A 17,442-nucleotide genomic window follows, 5' to 3' on the forward strand; every position below is an offset into this window, starting at 1 on the left:
AATAAAAGAAATAGAGGTAAAGTCCTCCTTAGGGAATAGGCAGTGTTGGTCTCCTTTGGAAGTCTGCACTGAAATTAACACAGAATGGCTGCCACTTTCAGAATACAGCAGAGGTTTTAGAGATAAGAAGAAGAATCGTCACAGTTCCATAGATACAAACACCACACCAACTTTTTTGACCCCCTCACCACAAGGGATATTGTGTAAAGAACAAAATGAAAATGTAAGACTAGAAACCATCACGTTTTAGGTTGATGTAAAATCCTGTTTGTTGCTCGAAGTTCCTTCCTAAAGGCTTACCAAAAATATTTATAGGATAAATGCTAAAGTAAAAACAATCACAAGTATAATTCTGATGAGATTGAGCAGGAGAAGCTAGAATGTGGAAGCTGTGGGATTGACAGACTAACCTAATACCACAACTGTTGTCATCATATTAAAATGATCTCAGAGGACTAGATTATTAAACCAACTATGGTGTGAAATTAAATCTTGTCATTTATAAAGGAAAAAAAATGTTCCTGGCATACAGACAGCTAGTTATGCATGAGTGTAATACATACAAACCACAATGTTAGAAGAGTCCCAAGAGCCAATAATTCTGCAAATATAACTTATTCAATATATTCAAATACCCCCCCCCTTACCACACTCCCCAATCATTTATTTGCATAGCTTTCTTTAGGGGGACTGTTTTCCCTACCTAACTTTCATCATCATTTAGTGACATGAAAGCCATTAATATAGGCTAAAAATCATTGCCCACACGGCTGTCAGCAACTGTAAAGAGCAGACATTTTCTGCCACAAACAATTTCATCATAATTATCCTTTAGCAAATGGCTGCGTTCTGAACATAGTCAGAATGTTTTCACCTTTCCCTGAAAAACTGCAGTTCAGCTAAGCAACTTGTTCCTGACACTGCACTAAAGGTTAGTGTTAGGGAAACTGCTTCAAGTTAAATTTCCTCTTTACACCATTTCACCATTTAATAGTTTGAGCAAAAAAAAGGACCAGCTCGGGGTACAGCCCCTTTGGCATTCTCTGCTTGGTCTTGAATACAGCAATCTAGCCACAGTTTTTTCAAGCTTCCAAAACACAACAGCCAAAGTTCCTTTGCCACTGGCCCTGCTTTTTATTCTGATGGCTTTGGTCAGAACTTCAGCACGATTGGTCAGGGCATGCTAGTGAGATCATGTCACCCTATTAGCCATGTTTGCCTCCCCACTGAGCCCACTGGTATTGTTCAAACTATTGGTCCTAATGGTGCTGCTCACTGTGAGGCATGTTACAACTTACATGTTATAACTAATAGGTTTAATAATCTAGTCCTCTGAGGTCATTTTAATATGATGACAACATTTATGGTATTAGTTTAGTCTGCCTGTCCCACAGCTCCTACATTTTAGCTTCTCCTGCTTAATCTCATCAGAATTATACTTGTGATTGTATTTATTTTAGCATTTATCCTATAAATATTTTACAAAGTAGCATTTCCAGCAGGCAGAGGAAGGAGGAAGGGTCACCAAAGGAGAAAATGGAATGATCCAAAGAAGGGCAGCCCCCACACAGATTTCAGTAATGAGAGATTTGAAACAGGGTGATAATCAGAAGCATGAGGAGAAGCTGCTGTAAGGGGATGAGTCATCCCTGAACTAGAGCCGGATTAAGCCCCATGCACGGATGAGTCATTTCTGTGCTAGGCTCCAGCCAATCCACAAACCAGGAACTGGCTCTGATAACTCTAAGGGCAGGTACATAAACCTCACAGGAGGAACAGCAGCTCAGTCTGCTCAATGTTACTTCAGGGCTTGGGACTCTCTCTCTTGCCAGATGCCTCAAGCGTTGCTCTCAGTCTTGCATCACTCCAGCCCTGCTCTGGACTCTTGATTCTGGTGCTGATCCCCAGGCTCTGACCAGTAGGTCAGAACATCCCCATCACAGTTTTTGACAGCTGCCTCTTTGCTGTCCTTCAAGGAAGCCTTTAGAAACATTTTCAGGAAGTGCCCCAACACCTCCCCAGTGGCTTTCCCCATCTAGGAAAGATTTAGAACTAACTTATTGACTCATAGATTGTAAGGTCAGAAGGGACCATCATGGTCATCTGTGTAAGTCTTAGAATGTTTGGGACAGGATGTACCAGCTGGTGAAACTCAAGAAAAGAAAAATCTGTATGTGTCCACCCAAGAACTGATTCCACTCTCATGGAGGCAGACAGCGCATTCTGAATCACAGTGATCTTATCACCACAGTAATAAATACTGAATGGTCACTGGATGCAAAAAACTTAGATTAACCAGGTAGTTTATTATCCGCATAGCTGTCATGCTCGGAATTTTACAGATACTTAACTTTGCTTCCTGGACAGCCTCATTGTAAGATTTGAAAAACACTTTCTGCCACACTTGGTCCATCTCAGAACAAAGTTTCAATCACTAATCCTATCTCTCATTTCAAGTGTCATGGCTCATCTGAATCCCATGACGACATGGGAGGATGAATCCAAGGAAGAGGTTATTTAGAAGCCCGTGTGTCAATGATCAATGATAAGAGATCATTCTACTGAGCCATCAGTAGACCATTCTGGCAGTAAGCCAATGTTCTTCCTCAGAACCCTCTAAGGCCCACCAGGTTCCATTAACCTCAGTGGTAGGACATCAGGTCTTCTACTCAAAAAGAAAATTGTTGGCCTCATGGTTTGACACAACAAGAGCACAATCTGCACCCTTCTTACTCTCATTCCCATCCCGAAACAAGATCCAGAGAGTGGCCATCTATGTAAGTTAAGCCTGGGGCAGTACCATCCTGGCTATGACATCCTGAGCATATCCATGATTGCTATTGTACACATGAAATCACCCCCAAACAATTAGCTCAGATGACTCCAAGGTCACTGTGCTGCAAGGTTACCTGTATAACAATACAAGTTCTATCTTAACCCCATTCCGGGACTCAGGTCCCTTGAAACCATTGCAAACTGCATGTCCTTAGTATACACATTGTGGGTGAAATCCTGGCCCCTCCGAACTCAGTGGTGAAAATCCCTTTGACTCCAACACATCCATTAGTGGGGAAGATGCCCCCTGTGACAGGGCTACTGCCATATAATCTCCCTAACCCTAACCCTCTGTTATTTAATGTTGAATAGAATGTCCAGTTGAGCAGTAATGGACTGTGTACCTTATCTATCCAGGTTCCTGCTATGTATGCAAATTCAGGGGCATTATCCTTAATAAAGGTTGTATATATAGATAATGCAGGTAAAATGCAATAATTTTAATACATCTGAACATGGCCCTGCCAAATTCCTGCCCAAAAACAAGTGCTTCGAATAGAGATGCTTGATAGCTTTTGTACCCACTTCATTCTCATATGCAGAATAATAAAATGGACTTGAAATTTGGCTATATAATTTATATAATGAGCATCTGACCTGAATTATCAGTGTTGAAGAATGAGTGGGGATATTTGGGTAATTCTTCATTACTTAAAGGTAAAGTGAGCTAATAGATATTTTACCTGCTAATATGATCTGGAATGTTGCTTTCCCAATTATCTCAGATACCAAACACTTGAGTGAAATGAGGATTATATTGTTTATTTTATTTGTATTGTCCCAGCTTGGAAGCGAAAATTTCTCTCAGAAGTGCTTCTAAAAGGAAAGCCAGGTTGGGCTGTGAAATGCCAAAGTCCATGAGTTGGCTAAAATGCTTCTGCTATTCTAACGTTCCCCTTAGAAACACATTTTTAAGTGAACATGCAAATAATGTATGTGCCTTTTGAGGTGGTAATTAATGTACAGTATTTGGGAAGGGAATCAACATACATTTTTATAACAGTGAACCTTTATGTGAAGTTAAGTCATTTAAAAAAAAAGTTAAACAGTGAAAAAATAAAAGATAGCAATCAGGCCATATTTATGAACACAACACCAAGCTGATTTTCATGAAACTTACTGTGGTCCAAATTTTCAACAGAACCTCTAATTTTGGGGGCCCAACATGAGAGCTTTTGGGCTATTTTTCAGAGGCGCTAAGCACTTGAAAATCCAACTAACTTCAGAGGGAGCTGTAGGCTGCTCAACACTTAAAAATCAGACCCAACGTGTCTCAGGCTGGGCATTTGGATCCTGAGGCACCCCAGGTTAGAGGCTGCCAACTTGGTACTGGGCAAATTGTTCAAAAATTTGGCTACAATGTTATTGTAGGTTGGTCTAGTTGACCATATTGCATAGAACTAGCGTGAGAGCCGGAATGAAGAGTCAGTGGTCATGCACAGGCCTGCGCTCACGCTGTGAGATCATAACTGTGTCTAACATAAACCATCATTTGTTCACTTATAAGAGTTAATTTCTAGATGGTGAAATCAGGCCCCTGTTGCAGTTCATGGGAATTTTGCCGGTGAGTTCAATGGGGCTAGGATTTCACCCACAATGTATACATTAAGCACTTGGAGTTTGCAAAGGCTTCAGACAAATCTTTTCCTTTGTTTTGGTTTCCTTCAGATCGTGTAAAACTCTACATGTAGCATTGCAGATTCACAGTGGTGATACTTGAGATGAGATTCTACCTGTTAATGAGTTAGCAACATCCTTTATTACATGCAGTGATTTGCACAAGTCAGTGAAGCAGCTGGTAAAAGTCCTAGGGAAATGTGATATTTCTTCTTCGTTCTATACAGCAGAAACATGCGTATGCATACACACACACACACACACACACGTGAGTCAGAAAACAGAATCTGTGAGGAACAAAAGGTGCAGTGCCACTTTTTATATTATTTATTATATTTTTATTAATATTTTAATTTGACAAAATTCCATAGTTGTACAGCAGGAAGGATTAACAGTACTGTTCTATTAGCTAGTTACAGCACTGGGAGGCTTTACACAAAACATGTATCTGTTCCCATGGTAGTTTTTGCCAATTGTTTCCTTGCTTTCTCTAGTGGATATACCTCCCCCCTTCCCCCCAAAGTGAGTCTTTAAAGGCTAGAAGTCATAGCAACAAGTTTGCCAGCCCTATATTTCGGGCATACCTGTATGAACACACATGGCTCTCCCGCACCCTGGAACATATTTATCAAGAAAGGAACATCTAATATAAAAATTTCATGCACCAATGTGCTTATTTTCCAACTAATTTATGAAATAGTGGGGTTTTCCACCTACACTAATGGCTTGATCCAAAGTCCATCAAAATCAATTGAAAAACTCCCATTGATTTTGAAGCCCGGTGGGCTTTGAATCAGTCCCTACGTGCCATTTTGTGGGATGCCGCATTCAGATGTGTTTTGAACTTGTAACAAAGCACTAGTGGCACTTCTCTTTAGCAACATAAGTGTAGTGCTCTTGAAAAGGTGGAATTTGTCAATAACCAAGCAAAGAAACAAAGTGTTTGTCAGATGCTTGTTCTGTAGTATTACACAGTCATACCTATTAAATTCCCATGTTCCTATTACAGTCTCAGCCTATCATTATTAGTTGGTTTACGTCAGTTGTACATCTGCAATCCTTACTTTTGTAGCACTCAGGATCTCAATAATTTATTTTTCAGCCAACTGCTCAAATGACTCATCAACAGGAAACACGGCTTAAAAAACACCAACAAAAAGATACATTTATGTTGGGGATAGGAGGCTGTAGGATTTGCTAGGAACAAGATCACTTTTCAGAAAGAAGGATGTTTACCTACATTTTCTCTGCTGCTACGGTAACTGAGAGAGAGTATTGTTGTTTTGTTTTTAATTAGACTTTTTAGCATTCATCTCAGCCACAGTATTGACTTTTTAATATATGAATGTTAAAGTACACATAGACTTGATACTCCACATTCTGTATTTATTCACTGAGACACACAGGATTCTCTTCAGAAAACTGTGTTGCATATTTTCAACAGCATCCTGCTATGCTTCAGAAAAGACAAGGGAGGCAGAGGAAAACATTGCCGTAACCCACTGTGTCCTGAAATTTGTATGTGCTCAGCTCAGACTACACATCTTTATTAATAATTATGCTTCTCACTCATATTCTGCAGCAGCCGGTGATTTCAAAACACTGTGCGAATGTAAATTCTCGCAACACCTCTGTGAGATAGCCAAGTGTAATTTCCGCTTTAGAGATAGGGAGACTCATTGCCAGAGGTTAAGTATATGTGCTCAGACACCACGTTAATATGCTCCATGTAACAACATAGTCATTTTAAGAGCCAAGAATAGACCTCAGGAGTTCTGAATTCTGGTCTCCTATACTCATTACTATACTGTGGGGATTTAAGAACTGTGATACCGAATCAGGCCAGATGTCCAGGTTCCCTGTACCAGATGCTTCAGAAGAATGTGTCAGAAACCTGCAGTAGGTAGATGCAGGATAATCTGTCCTGATATTAAGTGTCATTCTGACCTCTAATAGTCAGAGATTAGGTTGGTAATTCTGGATATTCTTGTGGGGCCAGATTTTAAAAGGTATTTAGGTGCTGAAATAAAGCAGATAAGCATCCAATGGGATTTTCAAAAGTGCCTGGGCAGCTAAGGGAGTTAGGAGCCTTTGAAAATCCTAACAAGCACCTATCTGGATCTTTAGGCACCCAAACACCTTAAAATACTGGTCTATTATCTGTATAAATAACTATCTTGCTTTTCCTTATTACAAGGCTTAACTTTCCAAGAAATTACTTTTCACTTGGTAAGCACTAACAATATGTTCAATGCTGTACAAGGTATGAAATAAGATGCAGTCTCTGCAACAATGGGCTTACGAGCTATTGCAGACAGACAACAAAGCATGCATTGGGAAACCCAGATGATGGTGATAACTTAGGTCTTGATCCTACAATGTGATGTGTTTGGTTGGACCACTGAGCCTGCATAGCATCCCACTGAAGTTAATAGGGCCCTGAATAGATGCAGAGGTCTGCCTGTGTGCAGGACTGGGGCATTAGTACTTTTTTTTTCAGATGGTGTGATCATTGATAGATTTTACATGAGAACATCGGGCTTATATTAATAAGGTAAGAAATTGCCATCTGGCTAAGCTGACTGTGTGTAAAGGTTAATTAAAACAGGTAGCGAAGCTTACAATAGGATCTATGTGATTTAATTTATATTACAGTTTTCCCTTTGAACATGTTGCATACTATTGAGAAACCAGTAACACCCACCTCTAAATAAATAAAAATAACAACTTAATAAATTGGGCCAATTACCCTTCAAATAATTCATTATACCATCACTACCAGCCATTATAATTCTTCCTTTCAGCAAAACCTGGCTTGAGCGTTGAAAAACATGTCTTAAATGGCCTCATGCAAGGTAATATAAAATAACTGACTGGATCTGAGTAAAGAGTAACTGATATTATTAATATATTATTCAGAATGACTGGGCCATTATTCTAATATTTTCTGTCCTATTTGACATTCTGGAGATAGGCAGAGGAAGGTGCATTTACAACCACAGGAAATAGTACGGACCATTTCCCCAGACTATTCCATTTCCCCTCCTTCTCCCCTCTTTTTAATGAGTTTTACTGAAATGTAATTCCATTCACACTTGGTAGGTACTACATTTCACAACGAAAACACACAGCAATGGGAATCAGAAAGCAGAGCGCTCTCTGGGCCAATGTTTACTGCTACTAGTTTGGCAATGGAGATGTCATAAGGAGAGGGCCTTTGTAAAAATTTTCTTGTGGCCATTTTTAATTAGGGTGAAAAATTTTTTTGGTAAACAAATCAACTATAGAACTTCAAAGCCTAGTAAGTATTGGAAACTCACCAGAGAATTCCAGTAAAGAAGTATACATTTGCTGAACTCAGGGAAGGATTTATTTAAACAGCTATTAGAATACATTGTAAATATAAGTCACAAATAAGTAGAGCTGAGCAAATGCTGCAACATTTTGCCATGAATATTCACTTAAAAGGAAAATTTGCTTCCCGTGTTTGTGCTCATTAGAGCATTTGTTTTTAGCAATAGCTTGGTGAGCAAGTACACTGGCAAGGATGTTTGCAGAAACAAATGTTAGAGGAGGTTTACAAAAAGAGTGTCCTGAACTTATGAACTTGAATATTTTGCCAAAATCTTGATTTTCAGAGTTATGGTCAACCAATTAGGGATCAGAAGCAATGCCATGTAATCTGCATGTCCAATCAAAACTAGCCAATTCAGTTGAAGGACAATCTATAGGATAAAATGTTCAAGCTGTTTTAAAAAATTATCCAAGTCCCAATCCTGTAAAATAATTAGCATAGGAGGACCCCAGTGCCTATGTGGACCCTCATTGTCTTCAGTGGGGATCCACTGGGGTGCCAGGCTCTACCCACACACTTGACGTCTTAAAATTGGTGTTGAAAACTCAAAGTCAAAGTCTGTCCCTGGATAATCTGCAAGTTGACAAAAGGGCTAAAGTTGTCCCTGCTCAGACCTTTCTCTGACTTCCCTTTTTCAACAATTTCACAATGAAAGTGTTAGTATTTTATTGAAAGTTAAGGATTGAAGTAGACTCACACTCCTAAATAGTGCTCTGGTCCTGATGTCAGCTCCTTGACACCTCCGAGCACCCATGTTAGTCCTACCCTGGGGCTGCCTGTCAGACCAAATTATCTGCAGTTCAGAGCCACATGCCTTTCTCAATCGCCCAGGTCAACTCCTGCCTCCAGTCCTATCTGTTTCCTGGGGCCTCCTGCTGGCCCCAGCCCCACATGAGTCCTGGGGCCATCCACCATTCCCAGTTTGACCTTGGCCTTCTTCTGCTTTCACCTCTACCCGTACCCAACCTCTACATGCCAGTTTCAACCTTAAACCTTTCCTTGAGCATCTGTTGGATCAAAATCCAGCCTTTGGATGGGGATCACCTGCTGACCCCAACCATATCTCTGCCTTTGTGTCTCCTCTTGACTACATGTGTATTGCTAGCCTAGGGTTGCCAGCCAGCTGTAGCTCCAGCCACATCACTAGCCTGGGGTTAGACAGGAGCCCAAACCCAACCCTTGCCTGGGCCGTATCCTAACCCCAGCCCTAATGCTAGCCTGGGGCCACTTTTGCCAGGCCCAGCCCTAACATTAGCACTTTGCATCTCCTGGTTTCAGTGCTAGACCTGGCCCATGGTTATCTCTCAGACCAACACAATATCTAATCTGGAGCAACCTGCCAGCCTGAAACATAATCTCATCTGTGGACACTGGGGCTGGCCCAAGCCTCAAACATGATATCATTCTCAGTAAGGACTCAGCTATGCAGAATAGCCTATAGAATATTCAGAGTACAATAGGCAATTCTGCTCTTGTGCCTGCTGAAAGCAAGCCAGCAATCCCTCCCTACTACTATTTCCTATTTTCATTGTCCCTGGCCTTACTCAAACTCTCAAAGCCTTTTTAGAGGATCAGCCTCACAGTGCGAGAGAGAACACTCTACATCATTTATGTACAGATTGAGCAGTATGATCCTGGTGGCACTTCCACTTGGAGTCATCACCTGCCTTACTCTGCTAAAAGGTTTTTTGCCATTAGATCAGCCTTGCAAAATTCTACTCACACACTCACTCAGTCTGGGTGAGTAACTTTTGGTTTGGTTTGGTTTGTTTTTTTTTGTAGGTAAATATAATATTGTTTCTTTGCTCTCATGTACAAGATAAGTGAATAGGTTTTGTTTCTGGACTGGTTAATTTTCATGACGGCACTTAAGTCTGCATCACAGTCTGTACCTAGTCATTTTATTAGTTGCTTATCCATTCTAGGATGATGCCTTTTGGTCCTTTACTCACTGACTTTAAGGCCAGTAGGCTATTACATTGACACAGGTAATATCTACTGCATCAGCCCTTCTTGCTTCCTCCATGATATGCTATAGAAGTTCCTAGCAGATTTGGCCAGTAAAATATTTTGCTTTATTAAAAAAAAATGTGGACTATTTTTTTAAAAAATCAGCTGAAACTCCTCCAGCTGTTGCCTGACACCATCCTCTAGTAACTTCTGTAGACTCATTTACCATGGAGATCACCCTTACTTGTGTATAATTTCCTGACTCCTTTCCAGTTTCTTTTTTCTAAAAAAACATTGGGGTTAGATATTTGCTCCCCTTTAATCCCTCGATAATGGTTCTTCTCTTCAACGAGCTGTTAGAGAGCTGATGATACAACATGGATTCTTTTAAAGAAACACTTTTCTTTTTTATTAAGATATGAGTATGGCTTATATATTTTCTGTTATTGTTTTTCTTCCTTCTCTATTGCTAAGCTGGACATTGGCACCAAAATAAGATTGCTGTGTGTTGAGAGTTCATGTTCTCTTGTTTTTCCTCTGTCATAACAGAGTCTATGTTTGTGATGTTATAGTTGGTTCCTGTGTAAATGAGTATGATGTCACAAACAGTGGATGATGACTTCAGTGAAGAACAAGTAGCAAGATTGGAGGTGGAGTTTCCAAAATTACTTTCCTTCTAGGCCAAGCCTTGTGATTTGCATCGACTTCCCAGTATTTGTGCCTCAGGATCCCAAGACTATCTCTTACCGATCCCTGACTGCTTGGATCCCAGCCTGGCTAGTCTTGTTATGATGTATATCAGCTGGGCAATCCACTATTTGATTTTTTCCAGGTCATTACAAAAGATCATGTTATGCATCCAAGTGTGAAATCTCTCTCCAATCTCGTACAATCAGGGACTATACTTCTGTTTGTATAACACCAAGCACCTTATTGGTGCTAAACAAATAAGTACTAATAATATTCCCTTCCTAAGTTTAATTACGTCTGATATCTAGACATGAGCTGGTGTCTAAACATGAGCTGAATGTGTTCTTTGGCATCCCACCACTGTATTTGATTGTCTACCCTGGGCCTTTCATTGCAAGATTTACAATGTTGCAAGTCTATGAATCTGGCCATCACATACTTTGTCCTACTACTAAGCTGGCCATATTATCTTTTTACTCTCTATTTGCTGTCATTCAGCCCCATACTTTGATCACTGTGTTCTAGACTATAGCTTCCCTCTTTCCCTTCGTGCGGTACATTCAAAGTTTTTTGCCGCCTCAAGCATGCGGATTCAGTGGCGTTTCTGTGGGTGATCTGCCAGTCCTGTGCCTTTGGCGTACCCGCCTCTGATTTGCCGCCAAAACCGCCGGACCGGTGGACCTTCTGCAGGCCTGCCGCCGAAGGCACACTCCGTTGGTGACTGGACTCACTGGGACTCACTGATGAACCCTCCCACCCCATTTTCCTTAATACTTCTTAACGTTACCAATCCTCTTCCATTTTCTCCCTGTGGTTCTTATGCATTTTGGTGCTTCATGAAACAATACATCATGCTCTGAATGCAAAAAATCAGCCTTTCAGAGATTACCAGTATTTAATTACCCACTTAGGTACAGTGTAAATTAAGTACATTATAAACACAGTCACCTTTAAGGAGGTGCTTGCGCACACATGCAGGGAAGCTCTTAAGATAAACCCAGATCCCAAAGTATTACATCCCACAAGAATGATTTCAACATTTAAATTCAGAGAGTCAGTTAAATATTTGTCCATACACAGATGCCCAGTGGAGAATAGCCACAAACAGAAGCACCAAAACCTAAACCCATAAAGCCAACTACACATAGCACAAGCAGAACTCCCTCAAAACAAAACATCCAAAGACCAAAGTAAAAGGTAGTAGGATATCTATTCCTGAGCATGATCATTCGCTCCGTAGGCTGGCAGGAATAACAAGGGGGAAGCATATTCAGTCCTTGAAATACCCAGAAATCCTTGGGAGGGAGTGTTTGGTTTGGCTCAACAGTGTCCTAAATTAGCAATGCTGACAGTCTCCAAAGGAAACCCTTCCAATCTTCTTCATCTGGAACCATGGTGACATATAGGGTAGGGATGTAAAAGGGGGAGAAAAAAGAAGGGAATCCTCAACTCTCTCACAGGAATTTAAAGTAACTCCCCATCTCAGAGATAGTAAGTCACCTAGCAAGATAAATACAGCACAGATATAGACCAGGTATCCCCTTTGGCTTTCTATTTATGTAACAGAGAAAATGCTACAGGTATATGGGGAAATTGTTTCCAGGCAGTGGGTAGAAATTAAGTGAGGCTGACCTAACATTGCAGTTGCTAGTCCAGCACTACTTACTATCCAATGCGAGGCCTCAATTTGCCATTGCCCTTGAGCCTTGATTGACCAAATGCATTGCAGTATGGGCCATATTGTACACACAGTAAATGGTTTGGAAACCACATTACATGTTGGTGAGTCTCAGCTGAACTGGGTGCAAGGCAAGTTGAATGACTCACTCTGTAGGTATTTTGGCAGTACCTGTGGATAGTGTGTATTTGTACTCTGCCCATTTGTAATGAAAATATGCCAGAGATGGATGGATAACAGGAGACCAAAACAAAATAGGTATGTTTATCAAGTGTCTGTTCCACAGTAATAAGGCTGAAAGTACAAAAGTTATTTATGGAGTTCCTTAAAGTAAAAAAAGTAACTTGCTTTTCATTTAGAAAAACAAGAGTCAATCCAATGGAAACTAAAAGGAAAATCACCTGTAAAAGACAAAGGTTTATGAGGAAGAAAGTGGCACTTGGGTAACATTAACTCAGTAATCACCTGAATTTAGGGGAAAGAACCCCAACATGTATAATGCCAGATCATCAGCCCCTGTCCTACAGTGCAAAACATCCAAAAAGGTGCTCCTGGGGCAGCTGGAGATCCTCCTGCTGTAGGGAAACCCTAAGTGACATAAAGCTGGTGGAGCAAACTCTATGCCACCCACTCCTGGCTCCCACCAAAGGGGTTGGGGCAAGTGCACATGGGGGCATAGTAAAGGTGCTCCCACGATCCCTGGCTGGTGAAATGTTCATGTTCATAGTGTAACTTAGAGCAGCCCTCAGGCCCTTAGTTGGCCCCAGAATTGGGGAAGCAGAACGGTGGCTTAGAGTCTCCTTTCTATCCATGCCTGAGTCCTGCACTAACACAGCTCAGCCAGACCCAGGAATCTGGCCCAAAATATCAGTCTTTCTGATGGGGTGGTCCAGATTCTGATTTCATCTACATTGGTGCAAATCAGAAGTAAAGCCCCCATTGAAAGTGGTATTATACTAATATCAAATCCAGTCCAAGTTAGATCAAACTCAGACTTTATATGCCCAGAACATGTGAGAAAAATAAATTATTCCTGCTGTGGTCACTGGACAGCGGCACATTGGTCTAGCATTGGTCGGTGGACCATTAAAGTATCAACATTTGTCAACAGTTGTGGTTTTTCCCTGGAAACAGTATAGAGAAAATCTGTTGAATCTTAGCTATCTCTGTGTAGCAAATGTTACCAAATACTGAGATCTGAATGGTGCTGATGAATCCAATGAGGCTGGTTCTGATGGGGACTCTGCGGAGGAGGGCCACTTATCTCCACCCTTCGTAGAGTAACTAGACATAATTATAACCATCAAAATGCTGCAATTTTGCCATTAGTTTCATTAGTGCTAAGCTAATGCAGCAACAATGCTAGCAGTTTGTCACACTCAGAAGCTGTTAACGTGGACAGTGGGACTTATAAAACCATGACTGAAATTAATGACAGGAAGGCTAAACAAAAAAATAAAAAAAAATTGGTTGCTATGACAGTAACAGTAGAAGAGATAGCTCAGCTTCAAGACAAGTAATTAGATAGGACACGGTAAACACAAAGCAGAAGCATTTTGAGTATATAAATCCCAGTCTATGGTTGCAGAAGTTTCTTCGGCTCGTGTTGTACTAACAAATGGACAAGAATTCAAGAGAAACGTCAGCTGTGTCTGACATAATAGCAGTGTTAGCGTCCTGCTGCAAAGCGTGGCTAAGCTGAGAGCTTCCCCTCTATCACACCACAGAATATATGGCACTGCAGCATGAAACTGCAAGTTTCAGGGCAAGGACTGATGGAGTTAATTAAGAGAAGACTGTGAAATGCTCTTAAGACATTGCACAGGGATAGAGAGGCCTCCAAAGCAAGCCATCGACTGGGGTAGAGGGAAAATAGTGGACAGGAGAAGGGAATGGACAGACTCTTGGTTCTGTGCGCCGACCATCACCATGCCAGCCAGTGCGGCTGAGCTTTGTGGAAGTGGGTGAATGGTAAAGGAATCTGCTACAGGTATTATCAGTGTAGCATCTAAACACTGCTTAGATATTACACAAATCATCTTTGGCTATGCAGTTATGCCTCATTATGGTTCATTTCTGTACTTCCCTAGTTGTCCTTATCTTGAAAACTTTTCATTATAGGCTATAAATCAAGGACATTATTAGAACAGCCTTTGGATAGCTGGGCATTGGTTTGCCTACTCCTGGGAGTATAAGAACATATAAGAATGGCCATACTGGGTCAGATCAGAGGTCCATCTAGCCTAGCATCCTGTCTTCCAACAGTGGGCAATGCCCGGTGCCTCAGAGCAAATGAACAGAACAGGTAATCATCAAGTGATCCATCCCCTGTTGCCCATTCCCAGCTTCTGGCAAACAGAGGCTAGGGACACCATCCCTGTCCATCCTTGCTAATAGCCATTGATGGATCCATCCTCCATGAACTTATCTAGTTCTTTTGTGAACCCTGTTATAGTCTTGGCCTTCACAACATCCTCTGGCAAGGAGTTCCACAGGTTGACTGTGCGTTGTGTGAAAAAATACTTTATTTTCTTTGTTTTAAACCTGCTGCCTATTAAGTACTACATGGATCTTCATATGAAGACCCTGTCACGGAAAGCCTACTCCCTAAAAGACAGAAATATACCTCTCATTCTTTATGATCTTGTGCTATAACCAGTAACAGATTACTTCCTTCCCTGAGCAAGGAGTTATGGAGTCACAATTCCCTTCTGCTCCTGGGGCAACTCAGCTACATACTGCCCCTTGCTCAGGGCAGATTTTAATTTAACTATGTGGCTGTATGAAATTCATCAGTTCCATGGTCCAATCCTGTATTTTTCACCACAATGGGAAGCCAATGGAAGTCTTGGGGTACATACAAATGCAGAATCGTGCCCCTATGAGCAAATCAGAAGCTCAGTCTGTGAAAAACATACATCCAAATCAGTCAAAGGAAGCTTTTTTCATGAGGTTCTTTAGTATTCATAATGGGTGGGATCTGCAGTGCATTTATGACCAATTGTCTGTTACCCATTTATATTTCAAGCCAAGCAGTCCAATGGCTCATCTGTAAAAATTGTTCAAATGCTGGACCGTGTATTTCTTTAATTGAGATGAACTGGTATTTATTAGAGAATAGCTGATAGGGGAAAATGACTTGAGTATTTTATTTTGAATGTACCAGTAAAGACCTAGAAGGGTTCCCAAGTTACTTTACAAACTTTATTCATAACAGAGCCAATTTCACTCACCTCTGAAAGGCAGACACAGGAAAACAGAAGCTGCTCAGACACAACAGTTTAGGACAGGAAGTGAAGAAAAATACAGTCTCCAAGTGAAAGTGCTGGAGAGAGCAGTATTGGAGGTAACCAGAATGCTATTAATCAAACTGGATGCTGCCCAACAGTTTTATGTTTGTTTTCCCATTTGTGTTCTGGCACCTGAAAATCCTTTTAAGGATCTGCTGGGTTTTTTGGTGCAAATTATAATTATTGCTCTTGCAAACCAGCACTCATCTTATTGAGTATAAAAAAAGATCATTTTTTCCTCCTCCTTCATAAAGGGTAGGGCAGAAGTTGCAGCTGACATCACACAGAAGGGGACAATACAGTCTGTAGTGAGCATTATACTGCTAAATAAGATACGAACATAGTTTGTGGTAGGGAACTAACTGCTTAGCCCACACAATCTGATTTTACCTGTAAAGCTGTTAGGCGTTGGGGCCACTTTGGGTATAGCACAATGCATATCAGACCAAGTCAGTGTTCAATTCAAAAAGCACCCCTCTGATTCTGCTAGGGCCTCCTTTCAGCAGGAGCTGGAGTAAAGGAATTAATGAGCAGGATTTATTCAACCTTTCATGGAAACACAGTGTTTGTTTTAAGATATTGAAGAGTGAAAAATAAATGTGTGGTTTATAAATATTTGCATCCTATAATTGTCTTTAGGAAAGATCAGCTGGGTTGAATCTCACCGGGGCCATTTTTTTCCTTCCTGGGAGGGACAGCAGAGTTGTTAACATGTTTCATTTCTACCACTCAGCAGCTAATACATGATCTCTCAGTCTGATCACACTTCTGCTTCAAAATGGCACTTCCCAAAGGAGAGCCTCTAATCTGACATTTTCCCTTAACATTGAGGGTGCTGGGAGGAATGGTTTACCCAGATATGTGAGCAAGGGGCTGGAAGTCTCCTCAAAGTGCAACGAGAGAGCTTTTGAATGATGGGAAGAGGGGTGTATTGGTGGTGGTGGTGAAGGGAGGCAGACAAGGAGCTAGAATATAAATGTGAATTGGGTTGCTAAATGTGAGACGCCGTTCTTTGAATGATGGAGGCAGCTGGGGAACTGGAACTCAAATTCAGCATCTGAATGTAATGTTGGCATTCAATACAAAATGCCAATTAATTGTTAGTGCACGTTCAATCCACCACCTTCCTCTGGATTTTGAATTGGACAATGAATTAGATTAATTCTGGATTCCCCAAAGGGTGGTGAACCTAATGCAAGATGAGTAGTGGTGGAATAAACAGTCTTGCATTGAACAGACATTGACTTCTAGCTGCTGGGTTCACCTGCTTGCCTGGCTAATCCCTTCCTGCTTGTGGGAAGCCTTTGCAGGTTTTGTCCCAGCCGTGGAGGGCTTTCTATGGAGAGGGGTAGAAAGGGAATGGGAGAAAGAAGAAAAGATGAGCAGGAGGCTTCCCTGCAGAGAACACTTGGAAGAACTTAAGGCTGTGTTAACTTTTCCATGGCCCCCTCTCTGCATCCATATTCTGAGCTCAGGTGAGCCTCACCCAATCTTCTGAACTTCAGGAGAGTTTGGATCCACATTTTCTGACTTGAGCCCATTTCTAATTCCAAATCTTTATTAATACAACATTAATAGTCTTTAGGGTTTTCTCATTGCTTAGTGGCAGATGCTGTAATGCAAAGATTGTAATCTACACTGACTCATAGAATTATCACCAAATAAAGCATTCTGAAAGTTCAAAATGGACAGAAGGTAAAAAAGTGAGAATTTCTGTCACAGAAGGAAGGTTGTGCTATAAGATCTCCAGTATTGTCAGGAGATTATAATGACATGTTCTAGGAAGAGGCCACAAATAAGAGAGTATATGCTAATCATATGCTAATGATATGCATATGCTAATCGCTAAAGAAAGGAAGAACAAACTCTATGATACTTCCACCCCCAAATGAATGAGATTTGTTTATTCTCAGTGAGTCATGGAAACCCAGGGACCGATTGTAGGAGATTCTCAACACCCACTGACTGGAGCTGCATTAACCTACTTTGATTAGGCCCTATATCCAGCTCCATTACAACTTCACTAT

The sequence above is a fragment of the Gopherus evgoodei genome, chromosome 8 (assembly GCF_007399415.2).
Source record: "Gopherus evgoodei ecotype Sinaloan lineage chromosome 8, rGopEvg1_v1.p, whole genome shotgun sequence".
Lineage (NCBI taxonomy): Eukaryota > Metazoa > Chordata > Testudines > Testudinidae > Gopherus > Gopherus evgoodei.